Below are 14,456 nucleotides of genomic sequence, written 5' to 3' on the forward strand. Positions count from 1 at the left end.
GCAAATGAGGTGAGGTAAGGGAGGTAAAGGTTAAAAAAAAGGCCATGGTGGTAAAGTAAATACAATATAGCAAGTAAAACACTGGAATGGTAGATTTCCAGTTGAAGAATGTGCAAAGTAGAAATAAAAATAATGGGGTGCAAAGGAGCAAAATAAATAAATAAAATAAATACAGTAGTGAACGAGGTAGTTGTTTGGGCTAAATTATAGATGGGCTATGTACAGGTGCAGTAATCTGTGAGCTGCTCTGACAGCTGGTGCTTAAAGCTAGTAAGGGAGATACGTTTTTCCAGTTTCACAGATTGCTGTAGTTCGTTCCATTCATTGGCAGCAGAGAACTGGAAGGAGAGGCGGCCAAAGAAAGAATTGGTTTTGGGGGTGACCAGAGAGATATACCAGCTGGAGCGCGTGCTACAGGTGGTGATGCTATGGTGACCAGCGAGCTGAGATAAGGGGGGACTTTACCTAGCAGGGTCTTGTAGATGACATGGAGCCAGTGGGTTTGGCGACAAGTATGAAGCGAGGGCCAGCCAACGAGAGCATACAGGTCGCAATGGTGGGTAGTATATGGGGCTTTGGTGACAAAACGGATGGCACTGTGGTAGACTGCATCCAATTGGTTGAGTAGGGTATTGAAGGCTATTGTATAAATGACATCGCCGAAGTCGAGGATTGGTAGGTTGGTCAGTTTTACAAGGGTATGTTTGGCAGCATGAGTGAAGGATGCTTTGTTGCGAAATAGGAAGCCAATTCTAGATTTAACTTTGGATTGGAGATGTTTGATGTGGGTCTGGAAGGACTGTTTACAGTCTAACCAGACACCTAGGTATTTGTAGATATTCTAGGTATTCTAAGTCAGAGCCGTCCAGAGTAGTGATGTTGGACAGGCGGGCAGGTGCAGGCAGCGATCGGTTGTGGAGCATGCATTTAGTTTTACTTGTATTTAATAGCAATTGGAGGCCACGGAATGAGAGTTGTATGGCATTGAAGCTTGCCTGGACGGTTGTTAATTAACACAGTGTCCAAAGAAGGGCCAGAAGTATACAGAATGGTGTCGTCTGCGTAGAGGTGGATCAGAGACTCACCAGCAGCAAGAGCGACATCATTGATCTATACAGAGAAGAGAGTCGGTCCAAGAATTGAACCCTGTGGCACCCCCATAGAGACTGTATAATCTGCATATAAATGGAGGAGAGAGCTTCCTACTGCCTGAGCAATGTTGTTGATGTAAATTGAGAAGAGTGTGGGTCATAGGATCGAGCCTTGTGGTACTCCCTTGGTGACAGGTGTGGCTGAGACAGCAGATGTTTTGACTTTATACATTGCACTCTTTGAGAGAGGTAGTTAGCAAACCGGCCAAAGATCCCTCAGAGACACCAATACTCATTACCCGGCCGACAAGAATGGAATGGACTACCTTATCAAAATATTTGGCCAAGTCAATAAAAATAGCAGCAAAACATTGTTTAGAATCAAGGACAATGGTGAGGACCTTTAAGGTTGCAGTAACATATCCATAACCTGAGCGGAAACCAGATAGCATACCAGAGAGAATAGCCAGTCAGTTGATTATTGACAAGTTTTTCCAACACTTTTGATAAACAGGGCAAAATAGAAATATGCCTATAACAGTTAGGATCTGCTTGATCTCCCCCTTCAAAAAAGGATAAAGCTTGGCTGACTTCCAATCAGTGGTGACCTCCCCAGAAAGGAGAGACACGTTAAAAATGTTGGAGATAGGCTTGGTGATGATAGAGGCAGCAAACTTAAAGAAGAAAGGGTCTAAACCATCTGACCCAGATGTTTTTTTGGGGGGCAAGTTTAAGGAGCTCCTTTAGCACCTCGGACTCAGTGACTGCCGGCAGGGATAATCTTTGTAGCGGGGAAGGGGAAAAAGAGGGAGAAGCATCGGGGCTAGTCGCATTAGAATGGGTGGGAGATGAGGAAATTGGAAGTGTTGGACAGGCAGGGAGGCATGGCTGAGTCAAATAGGAATCCTGACTTAATGAAGTGGTGATTAAAGAGCTCAGCCATGTGCTTCTTGTCAGTAACAACCACATCATCAACATTAAGGGACATGGGAAGCTGTGAGGAGGAGGGTTTTTTCTCCAGGTCTTTAACCATTTCCAGAATTTCTTGGGGTTAGACCCACATAGAGAGAACTGCTCCTTAAAGTGACTAACTTTGGCCTACCGGATAGCCTGGGTGCACTTATTTCTCATTTCTGGCTTTAAACTTGATGGAACATTAGAGAAGATAGGTGCAATCGCTTCTCTCACAAAAGCTTATTTAATTGCTTTTTAAGTTAAACATTTCACCACAGCCCTAATCGGAATGCAAGGCAATTAATATGTACGTAGGATGGATGACATCAAATGTCCTCTGTGAATAAGAAAGTTTCATCGGATCACATTAAACCAAAACAACACTCAACCAAGCAAAAAATTTTACACCGCTAGTTGCCTCTAAGTTAAATGAACGATTCGGAGTAATTATTTTCCTTCTTATTCTTCTTATTCTTATTTAGCATTAGCATCACGCTACTCTTACAGGAGTCGCATATAAGAGTACTTACAGATGGGATGACTTGAATAAATCAAAAAGCCTCTTAGCTCCAGGACCTGCGGCAATGCTAGGGAAATTCTTTATAAAAAATACTATTTATTTGTGTACATGTTGGTTCTGCTACTATGATCTTAGTGCGAGAAGATCTACACACGACACTAGGGGGTTGTTATGTTCAGACTTACGTACACCCCACTGATGGATTTTCTCCCTCATCCCTCTCAACACAGCGAGGAGAAGCATCATGTATCTAACCCATGAAATATTATCTTTAAAGTGGATTTAAATCAAGAGATCTCCTCTCCAAGGTTTTGAAATATATTTTCTCTCTCCCAGTCATCCTAATGGCATCACTCATTTTATCCCCTGTTACCCTCCGACTTCTATTAATGACTTATTTGCTTTTAAGAATGTTAAGCCAAATCTAGAGAATTTGGACTGTGGCAGTCTCTTATTTTATAACACAGACGCACTCTAGAACACGTTTGTTGTGCGGAAATAATGACAGAATCTACAAGTGTCGCTGATGGAACAAAAACAATATGTTTAATTGAAAAGGATAACTCATAAACAACATATAAACATTAAAGTTTTAGCTCCGCCAGATTGATGGTCTATCATTGGCATATTAAGGAAGTGCAATTAACTCACAATGAAGCCAAGTAATTACCAATTAAATTACAATATTCAAATATCTGCATTTCCATAAACAAGGAAACAACCAAACAACATTTTCAATCGAAGATAAACATTCACCACAGTTGACATCTCATCCGGATGTTAGAATTACTGCTGTTGTGAATGAGCCTAGTTAATATGACTTGATGACTCCTCCAGTCTCCAGAGAGAACTCTGGTAACACTGAGACAAGGAAGATCAAGAAGAAGCGGCAAAAAGACAGGAAGAGGCCTCAACCACAGGCAGCTGGGGAACAGAGAAACCCACACAAAGGCAGCGAGGAAATGACAATAGAATGTATGCAGAGGTTCCTCTGCCGCAGAGGCCGAGGTTCATCTCATATGGTGACACCACCGTCAGATCACGGCCCCCGGGATGGAGTTGATAGAGTTGCTTGATGGCACATGGGCCATGAAGTTGATGGCACCACAGATTGTTGTCACCTATGAAGGAACCAATGTGTTACCTGACTCTGTGTAGACATCACGGGTAAAGGAGACCATGTGTTATTTAACTTCTCTTAAATGTCAAGTGTAAGGGGGAGGATTCTCTTGTGTGGCTGTAGTCAAAAGAGGTATGGGCTTGGGTAAAAAGGGGTTATAAAATCCAATGTAAAAGATAGGGAAAGTGAAAAGATTCTGGTGAAGACAGATCCAGATCCGATTGATGTATTTGAAGTTAGAAGACTTTGAGGGGTAAGGTAAGAACATAACTTAATTACTATTGTTAGAAGCTAGTGCACTGTAATTTCTACATAAAAAAAAAACATTAAAATGCATCAGTTGTGAAACTGTGGAACCAAAAGAGAAGTGTTACTGGTTTTCAGTTTTCTGGTTAAATTATTTGTTGGATAAAGAAGAAGTGCAGCATTGTAATAACTATGGTCTGGCCACTGACTTGAGCAAAACCACAGGGGAGATTGAGGGTGAATGTTTTAAAAGGACACAAAAGGAGTATTGAGTATCTATAGTTCTGTCACACCCTGATCTGTTTCACCTGTCTTTGTGATATTCTCAACCCCATCCAGGTGTCACCATAATCCCAAGTGTATTTATACCTGTGTTCTCTATTCGTCTGTTGCCAGTTCGCTTTGTTCGTCAAGCCTACCAGTGGTTTTCTAGTTTTCCCGGTTTTAACCATTCTGCCTGCCCTGAGCCTGCCTGTTGTCCTGTACCTTGTCCCACCACACTGGATTACGGACCTCTGCCTGCCCTTGACCTGTCGTTTTGCCTGCACCTGTTCTAGTAATAAACGTTTGTTACTTCGACACTGTCTGCATCTGGGTCTTCCCTAAAATGTGATAAGTTTGTCCTTACTCAGACGAAGTGCTGAACCTTGGCTTTCAGTTAAGAATCAATTTCATGAAATTAGTCTTGGCTGAATCCCTATAACTGGGATTTAGCGAGTGTGACTCACCCATGAGAGTGTTGTCTGGTCAACTATAAATGGAGGACCAGCCGCTAGAAGGAGTGTATTAGACTATGCTGCGCTTATACAAATAGTAAAATCCCGTGGCTGAACGTATCCTTCGTGACCACGTAGTAAGAGCTGGTCCATGCTGAAATAGTGCAGAGCATTATACATTAATATTGGATTGCTCATTAGTGTTGTACACAAAAATGTCCCCCTCTGACGTGTGATATATTTTGGCCCAAACTGCCCGTGAAGTGCAGGAAACAGTTAACAGTAGGAAGAGCGAGAGCTAACCAGAGCTAACCTCTGTGGCAAGCAGAGATGACCAAGAGCGGTGTCCTGGATTTATAAAGTGGATCCCAGTGCTCCACTGCTAACTCAGTTTAGGGTAGGAAGAGAGGACGGCTCACTCACCGGGAAAGAGGCTCATACCATGGGATAATACAGATCTACAATGACAGGTGGGAGTTTACCCACCCTGTGTGGTCAAGGGAAGTTCCATAGGCAAAGACTACCCACACGTGAGTGAACCTAGTAGGACCATCTGGGATGCGTTCCGTAGTAGTCACCTTGACACCGTGGAGGCAGCAACGCTGACGGGAAACATCAAACATGGCATGTGAGAAATGGGAAAATGAGTGTTGTGGTGTGTCCAATGAGACCTGATGCTGGGGGAAGAGTGGCAGAGTGGATGGTAGACAGCCAGCAGCCTGTATCGAATCAATGCTGTCCTCTGAGCACTGTGTCTGTCTGTGTGCCCTGTACGCAGAACCAAAAGACAAGGGACAACAAATCTAAAAGGGGACAAAGGAAACCTTGCCTTTCTATCTGACCATCTTTTATTGCATCAAAACATCTAGCTACAAATCGCCCCTTTTGATTCGAGGAGGACTCACGCTTATTGTTTTTCTTCTTCTTTCTTATTGTCACATGATGACTTAATTCCATGTCAGAGGGCCCGGCTCAGCACGGAAACACTGAACATCAGGGCCTCGTTTCCCAGTTGCAACATAACTTAGGCATTATGATGATCGTTCCAAACTTTTTAAGAGTGGTTCCCAAACAAACACGTAGAGAGAACATTCGCTAAGTGCATCATTAGACCATGTGTTGATACTGATAGGATCAAAAGAATAGCAGTGCTGCTCTCGGATCAGCTTTCTCCATTCAAATCTTACCTTCACATTAGAATTATTCCACAATACTGGTGACAGATCAGCTCATAGAAATATATTACCACCTATGGCTGTAAATAGGCTATTGAGGCAGCTTATTATGCTTACTCAATAATAAAGCACGACATCAAAGATTGGGCACATCATTGTTGTCACACATCATGAAACACATTGAGGCAAAAATTACAGACAGTGGCCTAGTTGCAAAATATAAGGGTAAAGATACATCTAACGATGATCTTAATGCTATGCAGGCTCTGGGAAATGAGGCCCAGGCACACTGGTGGTTGCCTCTTCTGTGAAGCACAGCTGCAATGCAGCAGTGAAAGCAAAAGGGGCATCCTTATTTACATCAGTTGCCTGGGCCTTTCTGTGGTGCTCGCCTAGCTAGCGCTGTGTGATCATGTGTGGTGGCTTAGAGGCTGGGGCCCTTCCACTGAGCTGAAGGCTTATTGACATGGAGCACACAGTGCCACTGCGACTGCCACCACTGTGGCCCTGCTGATCTACTGTCACTGCTGCAGAAACACAGATGACAATGTTTAAGGGCACAGCCGGGTAGGGAGAAGGTGGAGAGAGGGGTAGAGACGGGGAGAGGGGGAGGGAACTGATAGAGGGAGATGGGGAAAGAGTGAGAGAGTGAGTGAAATAGATAGAGACAGAGAGAGAGGGGAAAATGATTGAGAGAGCGAGATGGGGGAAGAGAGAGAGGACTGCCTGTCTCCAGAAGAAAATATATTTTAGTAATTACCTCTAGCATGGAACAAGAAACAGGGAATCTATTTGCTTAATGCAAATACCTAAAAAAATAATACATGTAACACTCCACTCCCTACTTTTGTCCCATGGCTTGGCTATTTGTCAGCTGTGGTTACACATTGTGGAACACGTATAAAAGGAGACAGGGAAAAGGTAAAGGAGGGGGATTATCAAGGGAAGGCCAATAGGGTGACTTGAGTTCCCTCTTGAGAGGAGGTCGCTATATAACACCAGGCTGGGTATCGCAGTTTTCCTTTGTCTATTGTACTATTAGCTACAATAATGCATCTATCTATTCACTATTAGGGACGAAGCAAATGGATGATGATTAAGGGTTGCCTCTTTGGCAACATAATTCATATAAATTGTATAGTCAAATTATGTAATTAAAATCTTACATTGTGCTTGTGAAAGCTGTTCTGTAGTCTACCATGAAAGTGTACAAAATATTGAAGGTTTGAGCATGCAACGTATTAAAGTGCTTCTTTACTGGGCCAAGTAGCCGCAACCTGCCTTTGATACATTATATCAGGGCAACTCTCAACCACCTGCTTGCTCTACCTGTATCTACCCCTTCGACTTCACAACCTCAGCCTCAACTTGTCTTACCTCGTCAGCTGTCAACCTAGACTAGACCCCATTTCGACTAGACCCAGGGACGTGGGAAGCAGTGTGGGGGTGGGGGCGCTGTGATTTTTTTCCCGAAGATGTCTATATTGGTCCGCTAGTACAGAACTAGTAAAGGCCCAGTGCACTACTTTTGAACATTTTTTAAGTAAATTTATTTTTTACCAGCATTTGTAACTTAAGTTTGATAATTATGTGTACCAAACAGTCCTTCTGAATATAAAAGTATTTGCTTGATGTGTTTTTCAGTTTCTTGAAATACACTGCTCAAAAAAATAAAGGGAACACTAAAATAACACATCCTAGATCTGAATGAATGAAATATTCTTAAAAAATACTTTTTTCTTTACATAGTTGAATGTGCTGACAACAAAATCACACAAAAATGATCAATGGAAATCAAATTTATCAACCCATGGAGGTCTGGATTTGGAGTCACACTCAAAATAAAAGTGGAAAACCACACTACAGGCTGATCCAACTTTGATGTAATGTCCTTAAAACAAGTCCAAATGAGGCTCAGTAGTGTGTGTGGCCTCCACGTGCCTGTATCAAATCAAATCAAATCAAATTTATTTATATAGCCCTTCGTACATCAGCTGATATCTCAAAGTGCTGTACAGAAACCCAGCCTAAGTATAAAAAAGTATAAAAAAAGTATAAAAAAAACAGCAAGTCATTTTTAAATAATTTTGACCCCAAATACTGTATCTACCCTCATCGCAAATACAAATGTCCTTTTTGAATTTGACCTCCATACAACGCCTGGGCATGCTCCTGATGAGGTGGCGGATGGTCTCCTGAAGGACATCCTCCCAGACCTGGACTAAAGCATCCGCTAACTCCTGGACAGTCTGTGGTGCAACGTGGCATTGGTGGATGGAGTGAGACATAATGTCCCAGATGTGCTCAATTGTATTCAGGTCTGGGGAATGGGCGGGCCAGTCCATAGCATCAATGCCTTCCTCTTGCAGGAACTGCTGACACACTCCAGCCACATGAGGTCTAGCATTGTCTTGCATTAGGAGGAACCCAGGAGGAACCCAGGGCCAACCGCACCAGCATATGGTCTCACAAGGGGTCTGAGGATCTCATCTCGGTACCTAATGACAGTCAAGCTACCTCTGGCGAGCACATGGAGGGCTGTGCGGCCCCCCAAAGAAATGCCACCCCACACCATGACTGACCCACCGCCAAACCGGTCATGCTGGAGGATGTTCCAGGCAGCAGAACGTTCTCCACGGCGTCTCCAGACTGTCACGTCTGTCACATGTGCTCAGTGTGAACCTGCTTTCATCTGTGAAGAGCACAGGGCGCCAGTGGCGAATTTGCCAATCTTGGTGTTCTCTGGCAAATGCCAAACGTCCTGTACGGTGTTGGGCTGTAAGCACAACCCCCAACTGTGGACGTCGGGCCCTCATACCACCCTCATGGAGTCTGTTTCTGACCGTTTGAGCAGACACATGCACATTTGTGGTCTGCTGGAGGTCATTTTGCAGGGCTCTGGCAGTGCTCCTCCTGCTCCTCCTTGCACAAAGGCAGAGGTAGCGGTCCTGCTGCTGGGTTGTTGCCCTCCTACGGCCTCCTCCAAGTCTCCTGATGTACTGGCCTGTGTCCTGGTAGTGCCTCCATGCTCTGGACACTACGCTGACAGACACAGCAAACCTTCAGCAAACCTTCTTGCCACAGCTCGCACACCAAGATGTGCCACAGCTCGCATTGATGAGCTGCACTACCTGAGCCACTTGTGTGGGTTGTAGACTCCGTCTCATGCTACCACTAGACTGAAAGCATCGCCAGCATTCAAAAGTGACCAAAACATCAGCCAGAAACCATAGGAACTGAGAAGTGGTCTGTGGTCCCCATCTGCAGAACCACTCCTTTATTGGGGGTGTCTTGCTAATTGCCTATAATTTCCACCTGTTGTCTATTCCATTTGCACAACAGCATGTGACATTTATTGTCAATCAGTGTTGCTTCCTATGTGGACAGTTTGATTTCACAGAAGTGTGATTGACTTGGAGTTACATTGTATTGTTTAAGTGTTCCCTTTATTTTTTTGAGCAGTGTACTTTGCTAATACAACTTATTTCTATGAAATGGTGAAATGGTCTATCCATTACTTTTCTATTTTAGTAGACATTCTTTTTCAAAGAAACTTACAGTAGTGCTTACATTTTCATACTGGTTCCCCATGGGAATCAAACCCAGGTAGTCACCTGGAATGCATTTCAATTCACAGGTGTGCCTTGTTAAAAATGTATTTTTGGAATTTCTTTCTTTCTTAATTAATGTGTTTGAGCCAGTCAGTTGTGTTGTGACGTATGATATGGTGGTATACAGAAGATAGCCCTATTTAGTAAAAGACTAAGTCCATATTATGCCAAGAAAAAATCATATAAGGAAAGAGAAAAGACAGTCCTTCATTACTTTAAGACATGAAGGTCAGTCAATCCGGAACATTTCAAGAACTTTCAAAGTTTCTTCAAGTGCAATCGCAAACAAACATCAAGCGCTATGATGAAACTGGCTCTCATGAGGACCGCCACAGGAAATTAAGACCCAGAGTTACCTCTGCTGCAGAGGATACGTTCACTAGAGTTACCAGCCTCAGAAATTGCAGCTCAAATAAATGCTTCACAGAGTTCAGGTAACAGACACATCTCAACATCAACTGTTCAGAGGAGACTGCGGGAATCAGGCCTTCATGGTCAAATTGCTGGAAAGAAAACACTACTAAAGGACACCAATAATAAGAAGAGACTTGCTTGGGCCTAGAAACATGAGCAATGGACATTAGACCGGTGGAAATCTGTCCTTTGGTCTGATGAGTCAAATTTGTGATTTTTGGTTTCAACCGCCGTGTCTTTGTGAAACACAGAGTAGGTGAACGGATGATCTCCGCATGTGTGGTTCCCACCGTGAAGCATGGAGGAGCAGGTGTGAAGGTGTTGGGGTGCTTTGTTGGTGACACTGTCAGTGATTTATTTAGAATTCAAGGCACACTTAACCAGCATGCCTAACACAGCATTCTGCAGCGATATGCCATCCCATCTGGTTTGTGCTCAGTGGGACTCATTTGTTTTTCAACAGAACAATGACCCAACACATCTCCAGGCTGTGTAAGGGCTATTTGACCAGGAGGGAGAGTGATGGAGTGCTGCATCAGATGACCTGGCCTACAGAATCACCCGACCTCCAACCAATTGAGATAGTTTGGGATGAGTTGGACTGCAGAGTGAAGGAAAGGTAGCCAACAAGTGCTCAGCATATGTGGGAACTCCTTTAAGACTGTTGCAAAACCATTCCAGGTGAAGCTGGTTGAGAGAATGCCAAGAGTGTGCAAAGCTGTCATCAGGGCAAAGGGTGGCTATTTTGAAGAATCTAAACCATATTTTAATTTGTTTAACACTTTTTTGGTTACTAGATGATTCCGTATGTGTTATTTCATAGTTTTGATATCTTCACTATTATTCTACAATGTAGAAAATAGTAAAAATAAAGAAAAATCCTGGAATGAGTAGGTGTGTTCAAACATGTCATATGTTTGATATCGTGTCATTTATTCCATTCCAGCCATTATAATGAGCCTGTTCTCCTATAGCTCCTTCCACCAGCCTCCTCTGCTTCACACCCTTTGAAGATGAATGGTCTTGGTAGAAAAGGCTATGAAGTCCTCCCAAATAGCAGACTCCCAGTGGTCTAAGGCACTGCATCACAGTGTTAGCTGTCCCACTAGAGATCCTGATTCGAGTCCAGGCTCTGTCACAGCCGGGCGCGACCGGGAGACCCTTGGAGCGGCGCACAATCGGCCCAGCGTCGTCCGGTTTAGGGGAGGGTTGGCTGGCAGGGATGTTCCTGTTCCATTGTGCATTAGTGACTCCTGTGGCGGGCTGTGTGTAATACATGCTGACATGGTCGCCAGGTGTACAGTGTTTTCTCCGACATATTGGTGTGGCTGGCTTCTGGGTTAAGCTGGCATTGTGTCAAGAAGCAGTGCAGCTTGGCTGGGTTGTGTTTCGGAGGACGCACGGCTCTTGACCTTCGCCTCTCCCGAGTCCGTGCGGGAGTTGCAGCGATGGAACAAGATTGTAACTACCAATTGTATATGATGAAATTGGGGAGAAAAAGGGGTAAAAAAATAGGGCTATAACAGCAAGTCATCATAGTATCCTGGAGAAATGAACCAAAAAATATTACCATACAGTGTTTCCAAAGAGATGATTGATTTAGCCACGTTGTCTTATTCGAGGAGTGGTGCAGTTCAGCCCTGTTTGGCATGGACACAACACAATTCCCTTCAAATTGTTGGTGTACTATACCCATTCATCCTTTATGAATCAAAGGAGTTCGTGAGTCGCAGCCTGACTATCTTTCGTCTTTGCCGATAAATAAATAACTACATGAGGATGAATGAATAATGCTACCTATATGTTAAAGTCAAACTTAACAGCCGTAAAGTTGATTTCTCAGTTCAACGTAGTAGCTGTATATTGGAGTACACACATCCCCTTTACATTATGGTAGTTGTAAATGGCCGCTATATTTCAGGTAATGCATATTCATTCGGGTTATCGGTTTCTTGCCTTTTTTTTTAACTGTCCTTAGTCATCTCACTTTCTCCTCTTGTAAAAATAACTAAGCTTCTAGATAATAATACTTGTTTTTTTATTCGTACCCTAACTGGGTATGATCACACATGTCAATCAATGGAGTAGTGGAGGGTACACACACTTAAACGCCTTGAACAATTAAAATATTGAAAATATAGGAAGTGTTACTTCATTTGCCACACACTATCAGCTTTTACCCACCTTATTTTTACCACTACATCACTGATCACTGTTTTTATTTATACATCTCTACATACAGAATGTATCATGTAGCTCAATGTTTATTGTGTAGCCTGTAGTTCTTAGCTTAGTGTACATACCACATTTGTGTAAACTCTGCTTCTACATATGTGGTTGTATAACCTGTTTAATGTCTGTATATTCTGTTTACTGTGGCAGCACCATTTCACAAATTCCTGAACATGCAAATGTATTTAGCAAATTTAGGTGATTCTGATTCCGATTCTAATTATGCATTTTAACCGGTTGACTGATCTTAATCACATGTATGCTGTAAAGCACTGATTCTGAATCATTACGATAATTTAAGGCATTAATATATCTTTGTCTGTTTTACAACGTTCTATAGCCTCGTTCTATCACCAATCACTCAGCCCTTTGATGTCTGACACAATCACATGGCAGCAAAATGCCACATTCATCCAAAGAGGAGAGCCATTTACAAACCCTGCGTTGAATAAATAACTACTGTGTTGTCTGCAACAACAAAACTAAACGTGAACAGACCGTTCCTATGCATTTATGTGGTTTTATAATTGAGAACTATTTTGCCGCTATGACAACCTGCTATGTAAAGTTTGCTATGCAAATGTTACAGAACACTCCTCTATCCCCGTACAACCCTATCAAACGAGAGCTACATTAAATTAAGTGACTTGCAAAATTGAATAAACCGAGACTGCACATTTGGCCACTTAAACAGGTTCCCCTGGCCTGTTTGTATTTGCCAGGCATTACTTCTAAATAGGGCTTCTAAAATTAGCTTTATTGTGTGCAATTTCAATTAGTTTGCAAAACTATGCTTAATCACTCATTTCTACTCCAAGACAGCTATTGGCTCAGCATTTTTGCTTAGGGTATGTCCCTAGCATCTAGACTAGAGGAACAAAATGTAGAATCCCAAATGACACCCTATTCCCTATATAGTGCACTACTTTTGACTGGAGCCCTATGGGTCCTGGTCAAAAGTAGTGCACTACATAGGAAAAGGGTGCCATTTGAGCCTAACTGTTCCACAACACAGAAATACAGTGTAGCACACCAATTTCCCCTTTGATCTATTCAAGAGACTCAGAGTCAGTTTCACACGGTTAAGGATCATCAACTGTCTTTGTGTTTTGTTGGCCTTGCAATTCCTGTACAAGCAGGAAGAAAATTGGTTACACATTTAGTCATTTTCTGCATCCCTGAGAATCAAAACTCAATGGGATTCGGGTTATTTTACACACAACGGAACAGTTATCTACACCAAACAAACAACATCACACACTTTATCACAGGCTACAATGCTTTCACCTCCAAGGTCTTGCCATTGTTTGCTAATTCATTAAATCAATGCTCACGCGTCAATGATTCAGTCTTCAGCCACACGCACCTACAGTATACAGGGTGGATTTGTTTGCATGGAAAGAAAGTGCTCAGTTTTGGTTGTCAGACCATGTCACACTCACACTGTGAGACATGACCCCTCCAACTTAACCACACACAGACACAGACAAACAGACAGACAGACATGCACGCACTCACTCAATCACTCACTCACTCACTCACTCACTCACTCACTCACTCACTCACTCACTCACTCACTCACTCACTCACTCACTCACTCACACACACACACACCATCCCTTTTATCCAAACTATGTGAACAGAGCAGAGACCAGACAAAATAAATCAGCTTTGTGCCCTGTAGGCTACACTTGTGGCGTGCACAAACAGTCCCCATCTGTGTGCTTGTCATTTATTAGACAGCTCACCTTGTTGTTTGGCACCGTAGACCCTCCTCACATAGATCAATGGAGGCGTCTGCCCTTGGTCTCCCACTGGTCAGTCCTCTTCCATCTCCTATGCTCTGTAAGAGAAAAGAACAGAGAATAGCATTTGGTTTGGTTTTGACATTTGAAACCATCTATAATGCAGTAGAGTACCACCGTGAGAGACATTGCCACAACACAACCCGTTCCACAACAACAAGGTAGAAGCTTAAAACACGAGCATCAATGCACTCCTCATGTTGTTTTTAAAATGCTTCATTGTGATGGAATGTTTAGTAGAACAAAATAAGTTGTCAGCAATTACAATAATAGAAGGTAGAAGCTACCTAAAGGTTTTCAGATGCAGCACAAGTCTTCCGTTTTCAAAACATATGGAGGTAAAAGCAGTACACTGCCACAGTTGATTATTTGTGACAACATCAATTTGCATCTCATTATATTTATGAAACAGACATCTGGCAGAATTAGAAGTCATTCAAACTTTCCGTTTCTCAGCCCACACATATTTACATCGCTCGGGTTAAATGATTTCCTCACAAATACTCTCCTCTAAAGTAACCTGATTAAATTAAAACTAATCAAACATACTCCTTATGGATGCTGTACAAGGA

The 14,456-nt window shown here is 42.8% G+C and overlaps 1 protein-coding gene across 1 annotated transcript in view; it reads right to left on the reverse strand.

The window, feature by feature from the left end:
- LOC112215607 (cadherin-18) overlaps positions 1–14,456 on the reverse strand; it is a 374,693-nt gene that overhangs the window by 290,860 nt on the left and 69,377 nt on the right. Inside the window, exon 2 of the mRNA XM_024374771.2 lies at positions 13,828–13,922. The gene's annotated coding sequence lies outside the window, so the exon portion shown is untranslated. The remainder of the gene's footprint in view (positions 1–13,827; positions 13,923–14,456) is intronic.

The sequence above is a fragment of the Oncorhynchus tshawytscha genome, linkage group LG16 (assembly GCF_018296145.1).
Source record: "Oncorhynchus tshawytscha isolate Ot180627B linkage group LG16, Otsh_v2.0, whole genome shotgun sequence".
NCBI lineage: Eukaryota > Metazoa > Chordata > Actinopteri > Salmoniformes > Salmonidae > Oncorhynchus > Oncorhynchus tshawytscha.